Here is a 19,248-nt window from a genome sequence, read left to right as displayed (position 1 = left end):
CCTATAGAAGCTTATGGGCTTCTTATCACCGACCGCCGCAGACCCCCCTCCCCCCCGGGCATACCTTCCTCCAGGGTGCCCTGGACCAGGAAGGTAATCTCCTCCTCCCCCTAGCAACGCAGCCGGAGGTCCTTCCGGCTGCAGGGGGGAGGAGGAGGCGCCGGGGACAGCCTGCTGCTGCTTCCCGGCGTCTAGGCAGTGTGAAGATCCCGGGGAGGTGACGGAGACCCCCCGCACACCACCTCACAGGTATCACGGGGGGCCTCCGTCACCGCATTGCGATATTGATCGCATATGTTAGTACATATGCGATTAACATCGCTGCGTTAAGCGGCGAGGGGCAGCGATGTATCTTAATACATCCCGCCCATATTCTTTGTATTTTTCTTGTACTTTATAAAGTGAAAACTCTGTTCCAAACGTTAGTGTGACAGGAAAGGCTATGCCTCACCCCACCACACGTTACTGGCGCCATACCTCCAAACATGACCCTCTCCAGGAGGGACGGAAGGCTCTGCTCCTGGACTTCCCTCTTAATGTATGACAGCCATCACGTGCGGTGAAACGCCTTTCTTCTGCATTAACCTTTTCAATACAGGTGCTGGCAATCATAAATTAAGAGGAATGTGCAGAAGCAGGTCATTGTGTCCCTCCTGGAGAGGGTCATGTTGGGAGGTATGCTGGCCCTTAATGTGTATCTAAAGTTCACAAATGTCCAAACTTGTCTGTGTTAAGACACACTACATACAGCGCGGATACGGAGATGATTCGAATGGAAGGGTCAAAATGTTCAGCCTATTACTGACTTTGCAAAATGTAGAGTAAATAAAAACTTATTATGTTTGGAGACTTCGGGAGACTGCCTCTGAGATTGCTAATTAACTAATGACAGCATACAGGTAACCAAGCAACCCGCACAGCACAGAGCAATCCACAGTACAGACATTAGCTAATCACACAGGGCCTTGCTTTCCTCCAATCAGACCGGCCCTTGCTTGGATGGTTGCCTGGAGCAGGTCATGTGCCTGTGCGGTGTGGGCTGGATGGAGCGCCGCGATGTGGGTTAGATGAATATAGAAACCTCCTCTCCGTTACCGTGGAGCTGTATGTAAATAGATAGCTGGCAGCGGGCTGGGACACAGACATTATCGCTTAGCGACGCACAGCCCGAGCAGTCCAGCTCTGTACAGGGAGCAGCCGGAGATGCCCATCACTCGCCTGCTGACACGCTGAGTAGCGGGGTAAGGTTGGTCTGCGGCCCGCATGTCTATGGTGTGAGCGATATTATATCACCCGGTGGGGCCTCTGTAATGGTCCTACAAACCCATTCCTCAATGGGACCCAGGGAGGTAAAAACAGGCTGTGTACGCTTACCTTTAGACGCAGAAAGAGCAACAAGAAAGAAGTGCTATTAGCAGTGCATACTGGACCTGATATTAACATATCATTTAATATAAAACATTATAGGTTCCATTTAAGAACGACCCATAACTACTTTAGCACTTCCTAAGGAGGGGTTAGGTCTTCTGTATTTAATATACAGCTTATTGCTGTTTGTAATTGTACCACGTACCCTTCTATATATAGGGGGGTATTCAATTGTTTGAAAAGTCAGTTGGGTGTCTCCCCCCCCCTAATGTCATAGACAGAAAAAAAACAGACACCCAACTGACTTTTTTTTCAAACATTTGAAAAAAGCCTTTCTGGCTTTATCAATGTCTTCTAAGTGGGTGTAGTATGGTATGCCGGCGGCCGGGCTCCCGGCGACCAGCATACCGGCACCGGAAGCCCGACCGCCGGCATACCAATAGCGTGGCGAGCGCAAATGAGCCCCTTGTGGGCACGGTGGCGCTCTGCGCGCCACGCTATCTATTCCAGGGTGGTCGTGGACCCCCACGAGGGAGAAAAAGTGTCGGTGTGCCGGCTGTCGGGATTCCGGCGCCGGGATCCCGACAGCCGGCAACCTGAAGACCACCCCTTCTAGGTGTCTCTGCTGGGTGGAAGTGCACGTGCATTGCTCGTTAGCCTGACAAGAGCAATAGGCTGCTAGCAGTGCAGAGGAGGACTCTGATGGGTACACCGCAGGACATTGCCTTGTTAAATGCCTTTGGCATAATTATGAATATCAACAAAATATACTGACAATAAGTATTGGTAGTGTATTGGGCCCAATAACTTTTATTAGTATGTCTTAAAATATATGGGGTCTATGTACTAAGCCTTGGAGAGAGAGAACGTGGACAGAGACAAAGTGCCAGCCAACCAGCTCATGTCATTTTTCAAATAGAGCCTGTAACATGGCAGTTAGGAGCTGATTAGCTGGTACAGGTTGAGTATCCCATATCCAAATATTCCAAAATAAGGAATATTCCGAAATCCGGACTTTTTTGAGTGAGAGTGAGATAGTGAAACCTTTGTTTTTTGATGGCTCAATGTACACAAACTTTGTTTAATACTCAAATTTATTAAAAATATTGTATTAAATATACCTTAAGGCTGTGTGTATAAGGTGTATATGAAACATAAATGAATTGTGTGAATGTACACACACTTTTTTTAATGCACAAAGTTATAAAAAGTATTGGCTAAAATGACCTTCAGGCTGTGTGTATAAGGTGTATATGTAACATAAATGCATTCTGTGCTTAGATTTAGGTCCCATCACCATAATATCTCATTATGGTATGCAATTACTCCAAAATACGGAAAAATCCGATATCCAAAATACCTCTGGTCCCAAACATTTTGGATAAGGGATACTCAACCTGTACTTTCTCTCTAAGGCTAAAGCTGGGTACACACTAGACAACATGGAAACAATACAATGTTGATCAAGATTTCCCTTGAACTCTCGGATGCACAATATTATTCATACAAACAGAGTGATTTTATAAATGACCAAATGATATACATGAGTCTTCCAACACTACGAAATTGTTGGATTTCAGCCTAATTTCTCTGACGTCCTAGTGGATGCTGGGAACTCCGTAAGGACCATGGGGAATAGCGGCTCCGCAGGAGACAGGGCACATCTAAAGAAAGCTTTAGGATCACCTGGTGTGCACTGGCTCCTCCCCCTATGACCCTCCTCCAAGCCTCAGTTAGATTTTCTGTGCCCGACGAGAAGGGTGCACACTAGGGGCTCTCCTGAGCTCTTTGTGAAAGTTTTAGTTTAGGTTTATTATTTTCAGTGAGACCTGCTGGCAACAGGCTCACTGCATCGAGGGACTAAGGGGAGAAGAAGCGAACTCACCTGCGTGCAGAGTGGATTGGGCTTCTTAGGCTACTGGACATTAGCTCCAGAGGGACGATCACAGGTTCAGCCTGGATGGGTCACCGGAGCCGCGCCGCCGGCCCCCTTACAGAGCCAGAAGAGCGAAGAGGTCCGGAAAAATCGGCGGCAGAAGACTTTCCTGTCTTCAGATAAAGGTAGGCGCACAGCACCGCAGCTGTGCGCCATTGCTCTCAGCACACTTCACACTCCGGTCACTGAGGGTGCAGGGCGCTGGGGGGGCAGCGCCCTGAGACGCAATAAATCGATAGAAAACCTTTTATGGCTAAAATAAATGCATCACATATAACTCCTGGGCTATATGGATGCATTTAACCCCTGCCAAAACATACAAGTAAACGGATGATAAGGACGCCGAGAAAGGGGCGGAGCCTATCTCCTCAGCACACTGGCGCCATTTTCCCTCACAGCTCAGTTGGAGGGAAGCTCCCTGGCTCTCCCCTGCAGTCACTACACTACAGAAAGGGGTTAAAAAAGAGAGGGGGGCACAAATTAGGCGCAGTATAAACAATACAGCAGCTATAAAGGGAAAAACACTTATATAAGGTTATCCCTGTATATATATAGCGCTCTGGTGTGTGCTGGCAAACTCTCCCTCTGTCTCCCCAAAGGGCTAGTGGGGTCCTGTCCTCTATCAGAGCATTCCCTGTGTGTGTGCTGTGTGTCGGTACGTTTGTGTCGACATGTATGAGGAGAAAAATTATGAGGAGACGGAGTAGAGTGTCTGTAATAGTGTTGTCATCCCCTGGGGGGTCGACACCTGAGTGGATGTACTGTTGAAATTGCGTGACAGTGTCAGCTTTGTATAAAAGACAGTGGTTGACATGAGACAGCCGGCTACTCAGCTTGTGCATGTCCAGACGTCTCATACAGGGGCTCTAAAGCGCCCGTTACCTCAGATACAGACGCCGACACGGATACTGACTCCTGTGTCAACGGTGAAGAGACAACCGTGATTTCCAATAGGGCCACACATTGCATGATTGAGGCAATGGAAAAAGTTTACACTCTTCTGATAATATAAATACCACCAAAAAAAAGGGGTATTATGTTTGGTGAGGAAAAACTTCCTGTAGTTTTCCTGAATCTGAGAAATAAAATGAGGTGTGTGATGATGCGTGGGTTTCCCCCCGATAACAATTGATAATTTCTAAAAAGTTATTGGCAGTATACCTTTTCCCGCCAGAGGTTAGGGTGCGTTGGGAAACACCCCCTAGGGGGGATAAGGCGCTCACACGCTTGTAAGAACAAGGGCTCTACCCTCTCTGGAGATGGCCGCCCTTAGGGATCCTGCTGATAGAAAGCAGGAGGGTATCCTAAAATGTATTTACACACATACTGGTGTTATACTGCGACCAGCAATCGCCTCAGCCTGGATGTGCAGTGCTGGGTTGGCGTGGTCTGATTCCCTGACTGGAAATTTGATATCCTAGATAAGGACAATATATTATTGCCTATAGAGCAATTAAAAGATGCATTACTATATATGCATGATGCACAGCGGAATATTTGCCGACTGGCATCAAGTATAAGTGCGTTGTCCAATTATACCAGTAAAGTGGTCAGGTGATGCGGATTCCAAACGGCATTTGGAAGTATTGCCTTAAAAAAAGGTAGCCTCTCAAAATAAGACACCGTATTATCAGGCGCAGTCCTGGTTGGCAAGCGGACAAAAGGGTTCCTCTTTTCTGCTCGTGACAGAGGGAGAGGAAAATGGCTGCAGAGATCAGCCAGTTCCCAGGAACAGAAACCCTTTTCCGCCTCTGCCAAGCTCTCAGTATGACGCTAGGGCTTTACAAGTTCAGGCACGGTGGGGGCCCGTTCTCAATGAATTTCAGTGCGCAATGGGCTCACTCGCAAGTAGACCCCTGGATCCTTCAGGTAATATTTCAGGGGTACAAATTGGAATTCGAGACGTATTCCCCTCGCCGTTTCCAAAAGTCTGTTTTACCGACGTCTCCCGCTGACAGGGAGGCAGTTTTGGAAGCCATTCACAAGCTGTATTCCCAGCAGGTGATAATTAAGGTACCCCTCCTGCAACAGGGAACGGGGTATTATTCCACACTATTGTGGTACCGAAGCCAGACGGCTCGGTGAGACCGATTTTAAAATCTAAAATCTAAAATCTTTGAACACTTACATACAGAGGTTCAAATTCAAAATTGAGTCACTCAGAGCAGTGATTACAAACCTGGAAGAAGGGGACTACATGATGTCTCGGGACATCAAGGATGCTTACCTTCATGTCAAAATTTACCCTTCTCACCAAGGGTATCTCAGGTTATGGTACAGAACTGTCACTATCGGTTCAGACGCTGCCGTAGGGATGGTCCACGGCACCCCGGGTCTTTACTGAAGTAATGACCGTAATGATGATATTCCTTCGAAGGAAGGGAATTTTAGTTATCCTTTACTTGGACGATTCCCTGATAAGGGTGAGATCCAGGGAACAGTTGGAGATCGGTGTAGCACTACCTCAGGTAGTGTTGCGGCAGCACGATTGGATTCTCAATATTCCAAAATCGCAGCTGGTTCCGACGACTTGTCTTCTGTTCCTAGGGATGATCCTGGACACAGTCCAGAAAGAAGGTATTTCTCCCGGAGGAGAAAGCCAGGGAGTTATCCGAGCTAGTCAGGAACCTCCTAAAACCGAACCAAGTCTCAGTGCATCAATGCACAAGGGTTCTGGGTAAAAATGGTGGCTTCCTACGAAGCAATCCCATTCGGCAGATTCCACGCAAGACTTTCCAGTGGAACCTACTGGACAAATGGTCCGGGTCGCATCTTCAGATGCTTCAGCGGATAACCCTGTCACCAGGGACAAGGGTATCCCTCCTGTGGTGGTTGCAGAGTGCTCATCTTCTAGAGGGTCGCAGATTCGGCATGCGGGACTGGGTCCTGGTGGCCACGGATGCCAGCCTGCGAGGCTGGGGAGCAGTCACACAGGGAAGGAATATCCAGGGCTTATGGTCAAGCCTGGAGACATCACTTCACATAAATGTCCTGAAGCTAAGGGCCATTTACAATGCTCTAAGCTTAGCAAGACCTCTGCTTCAAGGTCAGCCGGTGTTGATCCAGTCGGACAACATTACAGCAGTCACCCACGTAAACAGACAGGGTGCCACAAGAAGCAGGAGGGCAATGGCAGAAGCTGCAAGGATTCTTCGCGGGGCGAAAAACCATGTGATAGCACTGTCAGCAGTTTTCATTCCGGGAGTGGACAACTGGGAAGCAGTTTTCCTCAGCACGACCTCCACCCGGGAGAGTAAGGACTTCACCCAGAAGTCTTCCACATGATTATAAACCGTTGGGAAAAACTCGACAGGTATTGCGCCACGTCAAGGGACCCTCAGGCAATAGCTGTAGATGCTCTGGTAACACCGTGGGTGTACCAATCAGTGTATGGGTTCCCTCCTCTGCCTCTCATACCCAAGGTACTGAGATTGATAAGATGGAGAGGAGTAAGCACTATATTAGTGGCTCCGGATTGGCCAAGAAGGAATTGGTAACCGGAACTTCAAGAGATGCTCACGGAGGATCCGTAGCCTCTACCTCTAAGAAGGGACCTGCTCCAGCAAGGACCTTGTCTGTTCCAAGACTTACCGTGGCTGCGTTGACGGCATGGCGGTTGAACGCCGGATCCTGAAGAAAAAAGGCATTCCGGATGAAGTCATCCCTATCCTGATCAAAGCCAGGAAGGATGTAACTGCAAAACATTATCACCGCATTTGGCAAAAATATGTTGCGTGGTGCGAGGCCAGTAAGACTCGACGGAGGAAATTCAACTGGGTCGATTCCTACATTTCCTGCAAACAGGAGTATCTATGGGCCTGAAATTGGGGTCCATTAAGGTTCAAATTTCGGCTCTGTCTATTTTCTTCCAAAAAAGAACTAGCTTCAGTCCCTGAAGTTCAGACATTTGTTAAAGGGGTACTGCATATACAGCCTCCTTTTGTGCCTTTAGTGGCACTTTTGGGATCTCCAGGTGGTTTTTGGGTTCAAAAAGTCACATTGGTTTGACACACTTAAATCTGTGGAGTTAAAATATCTCACAGAAAAAGTGGTCATGCTGTTGGCTCTGGCCTGGGCCAGGCGCGTGTCAGAACTGGTGGCTTTATCCTGTAAAAGCCCTTATCTGATTTTCCATTCGGACAGGGCGGAATTGAGGACTCGTCCTCAGTTTCTCCCTAAGGTGGTTTCAGCGTCTCACCTGAACCAAACCTATTGTGCCTGCGGCTACTAGGGACTTGGAGGACTCCAAGTTGCTAGACGTTGTCAGGACCCGGAAAATATATGTTTCCAGGACGGCTGGAGTCAGGAAATCTGACTCGCTGTTTATCCTCTATGCACCCAACTAGCTGGGTGCTCCTGCTTCTAAGCAGACTATTGCTCGTTGGATTTGTAGTACAATTCAGCTTGCACATTCTGTGGCAGGCCTGCCACAGCCAAAAATCTGTAAATGCCCACTCCACAAGGAAGGTGGGCTCATCTTGGGCAGCTGCCCGAGGGGTCTCGGCTTTACAACTTTGCCGAGCAGTTACTTGGTCAGGAGCAAATACGTTTGTAAAATTCTACAAATTTGATACCCTGGCTGAGGAGGACCGGGAGTTCTCTCATTGGGGCTGCAGAGTCATCCGCACTCTCCCGCCCGTTTGGGAGCTTTGGTATAATCCCCATGGTCCTTACGGAGTTCCCAGCATCCACTAGGACGTCAGAGAAAATAAGAATTTACTTACCGATAATTCTATTTCTCGTAGTCCGTAGTGGATGCTGGGCGCCCATCCCAAGTGCGGATTGTCTGCAATACTGGTACATAATTATTGTTACCAAAAAATTCGGGTTATTGTTGTAGTGAGCCATCTTTTCGAGAGGCTTCTCTATTATCATGCTGTTAACTGGGTTCAGATCACAAGTTGTACAGTGTGATTGGTGTGGCTGGTATGAGTCTTACCCGGGATTCAAAATCCTTCCTTATTGTGTACGCTCGTCCGGGCACAGTATCCTAACTGAGGCTTGGAGGAGGGTCATAGGGGGAGGAGCCAGTGCACACCAGGTGATCCTAAAGCTTTCTTTAGATATGCCCTGTCTCCTGCGGAGCCGCTATTCCCCATGGTCCTTACGGAGTTCCCAGCATCCACTACGGACTACGAGAAATAGAATTATCGGTAAGTAAATTCTTATTTTAACCTATCGTTCTTCATTGGTAGCACGTACACACTGGACAGTTTGCACCTATTCGTTATTATAATGACATGAAGCCTAAATTGGCTAATAATAAACAATCTATATTACTGTTGTAAAGATCTCCAAAATAATTGGATTAGTTAGCACGTTATTTAGTTACGCAATTCATATATAACCGTCCACTGTGATGCTTATAAATACCTATAGAAAGTTCTCCCTCTAGTGGCAATGGAGAACAGGTGTAACAAGATGATCTAAATAACCTTATTGAATATTAGCTCGAGGAAGAGAGATGCAGATGCACACTCTTAGCACTAAGAACACTGATAGTAATGGGCCCTACACACTGGGCGAGATTACTGAAAGATATGAACGATCTCGTTCATTAAAGAACGAGATACCGTTCATATCTTTGAGTGTGGAGGCTCCAGCGATGAACGATGCGTGGCCCCGCGCTCGTTCATCGCTGGTGCCCCGTCGCTTGTGCATGCAGGCCAATATAGACAATCTCGACCATATTTGCCTGCACTGCTATGGAGCCGGGTGACGGGGGGAGGTCAGTAACTTCACTCACCCCGTCACTGCCCCCCCCTTCCCCGCCGCGGTATCCACCGTCGGGCAGCTCAGCGGCGGATCGCAAAGTGTGTAGGGCACTTAAAAATAATTTAAATAAACCCTCACAATTAACATGGAGTATAATTGAAGTTCTTAGCAAATATGCGGGCCCAAGTACCGCGGCCAGGTGACATCATCAACATGGGTCCCTAACATTCCTAATACTATCACATTCTATACATTTATTCAGGACTTACCTCTGAATAGGGCCTTATCAATATGTGATCTGAAATGCAGGAACCCAGCTAGTTAAAACACCTGAGGGTAAATAGGAGGAGTGCCAATACCAGAGGAAGGAATATTAGCTCAGCAGGCTGGTTTCTGCTACATAGATACATCTACAGTTTGTAGCAAAAAGACTCTTCTTATTGGTTTCCTCTATTGCAAAAAATGGATATGTCATATTGTACATAGCAAAGGGACTTCCATATACATATTATCTCATACTGCTGGGGAATCAAATTAATTTTTTCATTTACACTGCTGTTCCCTTAAAGTACAGGCTGATAGGAAAGTCACTGTGGACTTATGTATATTTCTTAATACACGTTTCAATAAATAATACATGATGTAAACACGAATGGTAATTATAAACAGTGTTGAAAATGACCACCGTTAGCATCAAGACAGGCTTGGATACTTTTTATTTTGTTTCTAAACACCTATATATATATAATATATATATATATATATATATATATATAGTGCACAGTGACTTTGCGAACAAAATATGAGGTATTTTCATAAAGCAGTGGAGAAGTTGCCAATGGCAACCAATCAGCTGCTCTGTATAATTTTATAATATGCAAATTAGAAATGTTACCTCAATGCTGATTGGTTGCCATGGGCAACTTCACTGTTTTATTGAAAAGTGCACAGTGACTTTCCAAACACCATGTATATAAAGTATTTAATCAATACATATGAAGTCCTAGGGGCCCATTTATTAATTATTGGATATCATACCTGATAATTAGAATTTCTTATCGTTGCTATCTGCAACAATAACTAACTTTGTACCGCCCAGGTGTATTTAAATTTACATCCAGATACAGGAGCTCTGGTAAGAGGCTATCCCTGAGATGTGTAAAGTGATTGCATCCATGATTACTTTACTTTGTGCTGTGGGACCTCAGACGGCCTACTGCGTATGTGCGGTCATCAGACAGCTCATGCACAAGTGGCTATTACGGGGAATCCCTCTCCTGGTAAAAATAAGATTTTAAACCTACCGGTAAATCTTTTTCTTGTAGTCCGTAGAGGATGCTGGGACTCCGTAAGGACCATGGGGATAGACGGGCTCCGCAGGAGACATGGGCACTTTAAGAAAGACTTTGGATCTGGGTGTGCACTGGCTCCTCCCTCTATGCCCCTCCTCCAGACCTCAGTTAGAGAAACTGTGCCCAGAGGAGACGGACAGTACGAGGAAAGGATTTTTGTTAATCCAAGGGCAAGATTCATACCAGCCACACCAATCACACCGTATAACTTGTGATATACTAACCAGTTAACAGTATGAAAACAACATAGCATCAGTCCAAGTCCGATGAAAACTATAACATAACCCTTATGTAAGCAAAACTATATACAAGTCTTGCAGAAGAAGTCCGCACTTGAGACGGGCGCCCAGCATCCTCTACGGACTACGAGAAAAAGATTTACCGGTAGGATTAAAATCTTTTTTTCTCTAACGTCCTAGAGGATGCTGGGACTCCGTAAGGACCATGGGGATTATACCAAAGCACTCAAACGGGCGGGAGAGTGCGGATGACTCTGCAGCACCGATTAAGCAAACAGGAGGTCCTCCTCAGCCAGGGTATCAAATTATAGAACTTTGCAAAGGTGTTTGACCCCGACCAAGTAGCAGCTCGGCACAGCTGTAGTGCCGAGACCCCTCGGGCAGCCGCCCAAGACGAGCCCACCTTCCTAGTGGAATGGGCCTTAACCGATTTTGGTAACGGCACTCCTGCCGTAGAATGCGCCTGCTGAATCGTGTTACAGATCCAGCGAGCAATAGTCTGCTATGAAGCAGGGCCGCCGACCTTGTTGGCTGCATACATGACAAACAGTGCTTCTGTTTTCCTGATCCTAGCCGTTCTGGCCACGTAAATTTTCAAAGCCCTGACCACATCAAGGGACTCTGAATCCTCCAAGTCACGTGTAGCCACAGGCATGACAATAGGTTGGTTCATATGAAAGGATGAGACCACCTTAGGTAGGAATTGAGGACGGGTCCGCAATTCCGCTCTATCCATATGGAAAACCAGATAGGGGCTTTTATGTGATAAAGCCGCTAATTCCGAAACTCGCCTAGCCGAAGCCAAGGCTAACAACATGACCACCTTCCAAGTGAGATATTTCAACTCCACTGTTCTAAGTGGTTCAAACCAATGTGACTTAAGGAAACTTAACACCAAGTTAAGGTCCCAAGGCGCCACCGGAGGTACAAAAGGAGGCTGAATATGCAGTACTCCCTTCACAAAAGTCTGTACTTCAGGTAGAGAGGCCAATTCCTTTTGAAAGAAAATGGATAAGGCCGAAATCTGAACTTTAATGGAGCCTAATTTTAGGCCCAAATTCACTCCAGTTTGTAGGAAGTGAAGAAAACGGCCTAGATGGAATTCTTCCGTAGGAGCATTCCTGGCCTCACACCAAGAAACATATTTTCGCCATATTCGGTAATAATGCTTAGATGTCACGTCCTTCCTAGCCTTTATTAGCGTAGGAATGACCTCATCCGGAATACCCTTTTCCGCTAGGATCCGGCGTTCAACCGCCATGCAGTCAAACGCAGCCGCGGTAAGTCTTGGAACAGACAGGGACCCTGTTGCAATAGGTCCTGTCTTAGAGGAAGAGGCCACGGATCTTCTGTGAGCATTTCCTGCAGATCCGGATACCAGGTCCTTCGTGGCCAATCCGGAACAATGAGTATTGTTCTCGCTCCTCTTTTTCTTATTATTCGCAACACCTTGGGTATGAGAGGAAGAGGAGGAAATACATAGACCGACTGGAACACCCGCGGTGTCACTAGAGCGTCCACAGCTACCGCCTGAGGATCTCTTGACCTGGCGCAATACCTTTTGTAGCTTTTTGTTGAGACGGGACGCCATCATGTCTATTTGGGGCAGTTCACACCGACTTGCAATCTGTGCGAAGACTTCCTGATGAAGTCCCCACTCTCCCGGATGCAGGTCGTGTCTGCTGAGGAAGTCTGCCTCCCAGTTGTCCACTCCCGGAATGAACACTGCTGACAGTGCGCTTACATGATTCTCCGCCCAGCGAAGAATTCTGGTGGCTTCTGCCATCGCCACTCTGCTACTTGTGCCGCCCTGGCGGTTTACATGAGCTACTGCGGTGACGTTGTCTGACTGGATCAGAACTGGTCGGTCGCGAAGTAAGGTCTCCGCTTAACGTAGGGCGTTGTATATGGCCCTTAGTTCCAGGATGTTGATGTGAAGACAAGTCTCTTGACTTGACCAAAGGCCTTGGAAATTTCTTCCCTGTGTGACTGCTCCCCAACCTCGGAGGCTCGCGTCCGTGGTCACCAGGATCCAATCCTGAATGCCGAACCTGCGGCCCTCTAGAAGGTGAGCACTCTGCAGCCACCACAGGAGAGATACCCTGGCCCTGGGGGACAGGGTGATCCGCTGATGCATTTGCAGATGTGACCCGGACCATTTGTCCAATAGGTCCCATTGGAAAGTCCTTGCATGGAACCTGCCGAAGGGAATGGCTTCGTACGTCGCCACCAGTTGTCCCAGGACTTGAGTGCAATGGTGTACTGACACTTGTTTTGGCTTCAACAGGTTCTTGACTAGAGTCATGAGTTCCTGCGCTTTTTCTATCGGAAGAAAAACCCTTTTCTGGTCTGTGTCCAGAATCATGCCCAAGAAGGGCAGACGAGTCGTAGGATTCAGCTGCGACTTTGGAATTTTGAGAATCCAGCCGTGTCGCTGTAACACCTTCAGTGAAAGTGATACGCTGCTCGGCAACTTCTCCCGTGATCTCGCTTTTATGAGGAGATCGTCCAAGTACGGGATAATTGTGACACCCTGCTTGCGCAGGAGCACCATCATTTCTGCCATTACCTTGGTGAAAATTCTCTGGGCCGTGGAAAGCCCAAACGGCAACGTCTGAAATTAGTAATGATAATCCTGTAACGCAAATCTCAGGTATGCCTGATGAGGAGGATATATGGGAACATGCAGGTATGCATCCTTTATGTCCAGAGATACCATAAAATCCCCCCCTTCCAGGCTAGCGATGACCGCTCTGAGCGATTCCATTTTGAATTTGAACCGTTTTAAGTAAAGGTTCAGGGATTTTAAATTCAAAATGGGTCTGACCGAACCGTCCGGTTTCGGGACCACAAACAGAGTTGAGTAGTACCCCTTCCCTCTTTGAAGCAGGGGAACCTCGACCACCACTTGTTGAAGACACAATTTGTGAATCGCATGTAACACTATCTCCCTTTCCAGGGGAGAAGTCGGTAGCGCCAATTTGAAAAACCGGCGAGGAGGCACCTCTTCTAATTCCAGCTTGTATCCCTGGGAAACAATTTCTATTGCCCAGGGATCCACCTGTGAGTGAACCCAGATGTGGCTGAACAGTCGAAGACGTGCCCCCACTGGAGCGGACTCCCTCAGGGGAGCCCCAGCGTCATGCGGTGGATTTTGCAGAGGCCGGGGAGGACTTCTGTTCCTGGGAAATAGCTGTGTTGTGCAGCTTTTTCCCTCTGCCCTTACCTCTGGCAAGAAAGGACGAACCACGTGCTCTCTTGTTTTTATTGGAACGAAAGGACTGCATTTGATAATGAGGCGCTTTCTTAGATTGTGAGGGAATATAAGGCAAAAAATTCGATTTACCTGCCGTAGCTGTGGAGACGAGGTCCGAGAGGCCCTCTCCAAACAATTCCTCACCCGTGTAAGGCAAAAACTCCATATGCCTCTTTGAGTCGGCATCACCTGACCACTGTCTGGTCCATAAGACTCGCCTAGCAGAAATAGACATAGCGTTTATTCTGGAACCCAGTAAACTAATGTCTCTTTGAGCATCCTTCATATATAAGACAGCATCTTTAATATGCCCTAGAGTCATTAAAATGGTATCCTTATCAAGGGTCTCAATATCCGCTGATAAGGAATCTGTCCATGCTGCTACAACACTACAAACCCAGGCCGACGCAATTGCCGGTCTGAGTAACGTACCAGAATGTGTGTAAATGGACTTCAAGGTAACCTCCTGCTTGCGGTCAGCAGGATCCTTGAGGGTAGCCGTATCTTGGGATGGGAGCGCTATCTTTTTTGATAAGCGTGTCAAAGCCTTGTCTACCCTAGGGGAGGATTCCCACCGTATTCTGTCCTTTGGCGGGAAAGGATACGCTATAAGAATCCTTTTGGGAATCTGCAGTTTTTTGTCTGGAGTTTCCCACGCTTTTTCGCATAATTCGTTCAGCTCATATGAGGAGGGAAAGGGGACCTCAGGTTTCTTTCCTTTATACATGTGTACCCTCGTGTCAGGGACAGGGGGTTCTTCTGTGATATGCAAAACATCTTTTATTTCAATAATCATATATCGAATACATTTACCCACTTTTGGCTGTAATTTTGCATCATCGTAGTCGACACTGGAGTCTGAATCTGTGTCGGTATCTGTGTCTACTATTTGGGATAGTGGGTGCTTCTGAGACCCCAAAGACCCCGGCGACATTGGGACAGACATGGGTTGACTCCCTGACTGTACCCTAGCTTCAGCTTTGTCTAATCTTTTGTGCAATAAATTAACATTAGCACTTAAAACATTCCACATATCCATCCAGTCAGGTGTCGGCGCTGCCGACGGAGACCTTACATTCATACACTCCCCCCTCCTCCTTAGGTGAGCCTTCTACCTCAGGCATGTCGACACACGCGTACCGACACACACACACACACACACACACGGAAGCTCTTTTCTGAAGACAGGTTCCCCACCAGGCCCTTTGGAGAGACAGAGAGAGAGTATGCCAGCACACACCCCAGCGCTGTATGACCCAGGAAAAAACACAGAATGTTTACCCAGTAGCACTTTTCAAGTATGTATATGCACCAATTATGTGCCCCCCCCCCCCCCTCTACTTTAAAACCCTCTTTCACCGTGGTATCAAGCAGGGGAGAGTTCGGGGAGCTTCCTTTCAGCGGTGCTGTGGAGAAAAATGGCGCTGGTGAGTGCTGAGGGAGAAGCCCCGCCCCCTTGGCGGCGGGCTTCTGTCCCGCTCAAAATTCTTAAAAACTTGGCGGGGGCTCTTTATATACATGTACAGTGCCCAGCTGTACATGTATATATGTACATTTGCCACAGGAGAGGTTTATATTGCTGCCCAGGGCGCCCCCCCCCCTGCACCCTGCACCCTTAAAGTGACCGATGTGTGTGAGGTGAATGGGAGCAATGGCGCACAGCTTCACTGCTGTGCGTTACCTCTATGAAGATCAAGCTGTCTTCTGCCGCCTCTGAAGTCTTTTCCTCTCATACTCACCCGGCTTCTATCTTCCGGCTCTGCGAGGAGGACGGCGGCGCGGCTCTGGGGCGGACGGCGAGGGTGAGACCTGCGTACCGATCCCTCTGGAGCTAATGGTGTCCAGTAGCCTAAGAAACAGAGCCCTGAAACTCAGAGAAGTGGGTCTGTTTCTCTCTCCTCAGTCCCTCGATGCAGGAAGTCTGCTGCCAGCAGGCTCCCTGAAAATAAAAAAACTAACTAAAATACTTTCTTTACAGGAAACTCAGGAGAGCTCCCTGAAATGCATCCAGTCTCCACTGGGCACAGTATCAAACTGAGGTCTGGAGGAGGGGCATAGAGGGAGGAGCCAGTACACACCCAGATCCAAAGTCTTTCTTAAAGTGCCCATGTCTCCTGCGGAGCCCGTCTATCCCCATGGTCCTTACGGAGTCCCAGCATCCTCTAGGACGTTAGAGAAAATCTGTGCTATGTTGCCCATAGGCTACAGCGGCTAATGTTATCTTATATATCAGCCCCCATATAAACCTATGGGGGCTGGTATCGCGATAGGAAACAGGGAAACCGCAGTGTACACTCAAGAGATAATTACGTATAGAGGGTATCCTCCTAAAATATACGTTTTCGGGGGATTTCCAGAAAAATGTGTTATATGCCTCCTAATAACATATGGGGGAATGCAGTTGTTTTTACAGTGGCTTTATCTAATGGGTGACCAACAGAGCAATTCATTTGTTTTTGCAAGCTCATTAGTTATCACACTTATACTCCGAAAAGCATTGAGTATAGCAGCTTAAACTGTGTAAAATCCTGGTTTGAGTGCCCAAACTACAGACTTTTCACCAATTTCTGTCTGCCACCTCAAGAGGGTACGTGCAGTAATATGGGTGCCCAAGGCATTTGTGCCCAGTTGGAGCAACAATTGCATTGCTCCGTTAGGTGGCCATTAGTTAAAGCTGCTATAAAAACAATTGAATACCGCTCAGACAGTGAAGATAAGCACCCAACTGATGAAACTTTATTTTTTGCTCTTTCTGTCTCTAAAAGTATATTTCAACTTCAGTGGTAACAGCCTCCAGCAATATAAAACTATTTTGTCTGTGTAAAATAGTAGTGTAATGAGGCAGTGATCCTTAAGTATTAATAGAAATTGGTCGAGTTTGGTGTAGAATTTTTGGAGTTACCGTCTGTACCTAATTCTCATCATTTCAAAATTTGCCAAAGGGCAATAGAATAAAAATAAAAATAAATAAATAATAAGATTTTAAACCTACCGGTAAATCTATTTCTCCTAGTCTGTAGAGGATGCTGGGGACTCCGTAAGGACCATGGGGGTACAGACGGGCTCCGCAGGAGATAGGGCACCTAAAAAGAACTTTGACTATGGGTGTGCACTGGCTCCTCCCTCTATGCCCCTCCCCCAGACCTCAGTTAGAGAACTGTGCCCAGAGGAGAAGGACAATACAAGGCATTATTTAGCAATCCAAGGGCAAGATTCATACCAGCCCACACCAATCATACCATGTAACCTGGAACATACATAACCAGTTAACCGTATGAACAAAAACAACAGTAACGGTCCTAGACCGATGTCAACTGTAACATAACCCTTATGTAAGCAACAACTATATACAAGTCTTGCAGAGTTTCCGCACTGGGACGGGCGCCCAGCATCCTCTACGGACTAGGAGAAATAGATTTACCGGTAGGTTTAAAATCTTATTTTCTCTTACGTCCTAGAGGATGCTGGGGACTCCGTAAGGACCATGGGGTTTATACAAAAGCATCCAATCGGGCGGGAGAGTGCGTATGACTCTGCAGCACCGACTGAGCAAACGCTAGGTCCTCATCAGCCAGGGTATCAAACTTGTAGAATTTAGCAAAAGTGTTTGACCCCGACCAAGTCGCCGCTCGGCAAAGTTGTAAAGCCGAGACGCCTCGGGCAGCCGCCCAAGAAGAGCCCACCTTCCTAGTGGAATGGGCCTTAACCGAATTTGGTACCGGCAATCCAGCCGTAGAGTGAGCCTGCTGAATCGTATTACAGATCCAGCGAGCAATAGTCTGCTTTGAAGCAGGAGCGCCAATCTTATTGGCCGCATACAGGACAAACAGAGCCTCTGTTTTCCTAATTCTAGCCGTCCTGGCTACATAAATCTTTAAGGCCCTGACTACGTCTAGGGATCTGGAATCCTCCAGGTCACCGGTAGCCACAGGCACCACAATAGGTTGATTCATATGGAACGAAGAAACCACTTTAGGCAAAAATTACGGACGTGTCCTCAATTCAGCTCTATCCACATGAAAAATCAAGTAGGGGCTCTTGTGTGAGAGAGCCGCCAATTCTGACACTCGCCTTGCTGATGCTAAGGCCAACAACATGACCACCTTCCAAGTAAGAAATTTCAACTCAACCTTGTTAAGTGGTTCAAACCAGTGTGATTTTAGGAACTGCAACACCATGTTCAGGTCCCATGGTGCCACTGGAGGCACAAAAAGGGGGCTGGATGTGCAGCACTCCCTTCACAAACGTCTGGACTTCTGGAAAAGAAGCCAATTCCTTCTGAAAGAAAATCGAGAGGGCCGAAATCTGTACCTTAACCGAGCCTAATTTCAGGCCCATATCCACTCCTGTCTGTAGGAAGTGGAGAAAACGACCCAGATGAAAATCTTCCGTAGGTGCATTCTTGGTCTCACACCAAGACACATACTTTCGCCAGATACGGTGATAATGTTTTATCGTCACCACCTTCCTAGCCTTTATTAAAGTAGGGATGACCTCTTCCGGAATCCCCTTTTTTGCTAGGATTCGGCGTTCAACCGCCATGCCGTCAAACGTAACCGCGGTAAGTCTTGAAATACACAGGGCCCCTGCTGCAACAGGTCTTCCCTCAGAGGAAGAGGCCAGGGGTCTCCTGTGAGCATCTCTTGTAGATCCGAGTACCAGGCCCTTCGAGGCCAGTCTGGGACAACAAGTATCGTCTGTACTCTTCTTCGTCTTATGATCCTCAACACTTTCGTGATGAGAGGAAGAGGAGGAAACACGTAGACCGATTCGAACACCCACGGTGTTACCAGTGCGTCTACTGCTACTGCCTGAGGGTTCCGAGACCTTGCGCAATACCTCCGAAGTTTTTTGTTGAGGCGTGGCGCCATCATGTCTATTTGAGGGGTTCCCCAAAGACGTGTTACGTCTGCAAAGACTTCTTGATGAAGTCCCCACTCTCCTGGATGGAGATCGTGTCTGCTGAGGAAGTCTGCTTCCCAGTTGTCCACTCCCGGAATGAAGACAGCCGACAGAGCGCTTACATGATTTTCCGCCCAGCGAAGAATCCTTGTGGCTTCCGTCACCGCGACTCTGCTTCTTGTCCCGCCTTGACGGTTCACATGAGCCACTGCTGTGACATTGTCTGATTGAATCAGAACCGGTAGGTTTAGAAGAAAACTCTCCGCTTGTCGAAGGCCGTTGTAAATGGCCCTGAGTTCCAACACATTGATGTGTAGACAGGACTCCTGGTCTGACCAAAGACCCTGAAAAGTCTTTCCCTGTGTGACCGCTCCCCATCCTCGGAGGCTCGCGTCTGTGGTAACCAGGATCCAGTCCTGAATCCCGAACCGGCGACCCTCCAGCAGGTGAGCACTTTGCAACCACCACAGGAGTGACACT

The 19,248-nt window shown here is 47.6% G+C and overlaps 1 protein-coding gene across 4 annotated transcripts in view; it reads left to right on the top strand.

The window, feature by feature from the left end:
* Window positions 1-876: 876 nt before the first annotated feature.
* Window positions 877-19,248, top strand: part of LCA5 (lebercilin LCA5) — an 87,857-nt gene continuing 69,485 nt past the window's right edge. Inside the window, exon 1 of one of the 4 annotated variants that reach the window (XM_063916866.1) lies at window positions 877-899. The gene's annotated coding sequence lies outside the window, so the exon portion shown is untranslated. The other 3 variants (XM_063916864.1, XM_063916863.1, XM_063916867.1) reach the window with 3 other exon arrangements.

This window comes from Pseudophryne corroboree, chromosome 4 (assembly GCF_028390025.1).
Source record: "Pseudophryne corroboree isolate aPseCor3 chromosome 4, aPseCor3.hap2, whole genome shotgun sequence".
Classification (NCBI taxonomy): domain Eukaryota; kingdom Metazoa; phylum Chordata; class Amphibia; order Anura; family Myobatrachidae; genus Pseudophryne; species Pseudophryne corroboree.
Note: the sequence above shows the minus strand (reverse complement) of the source record. Positions and strands in the feature narration are given on the sequence as shown.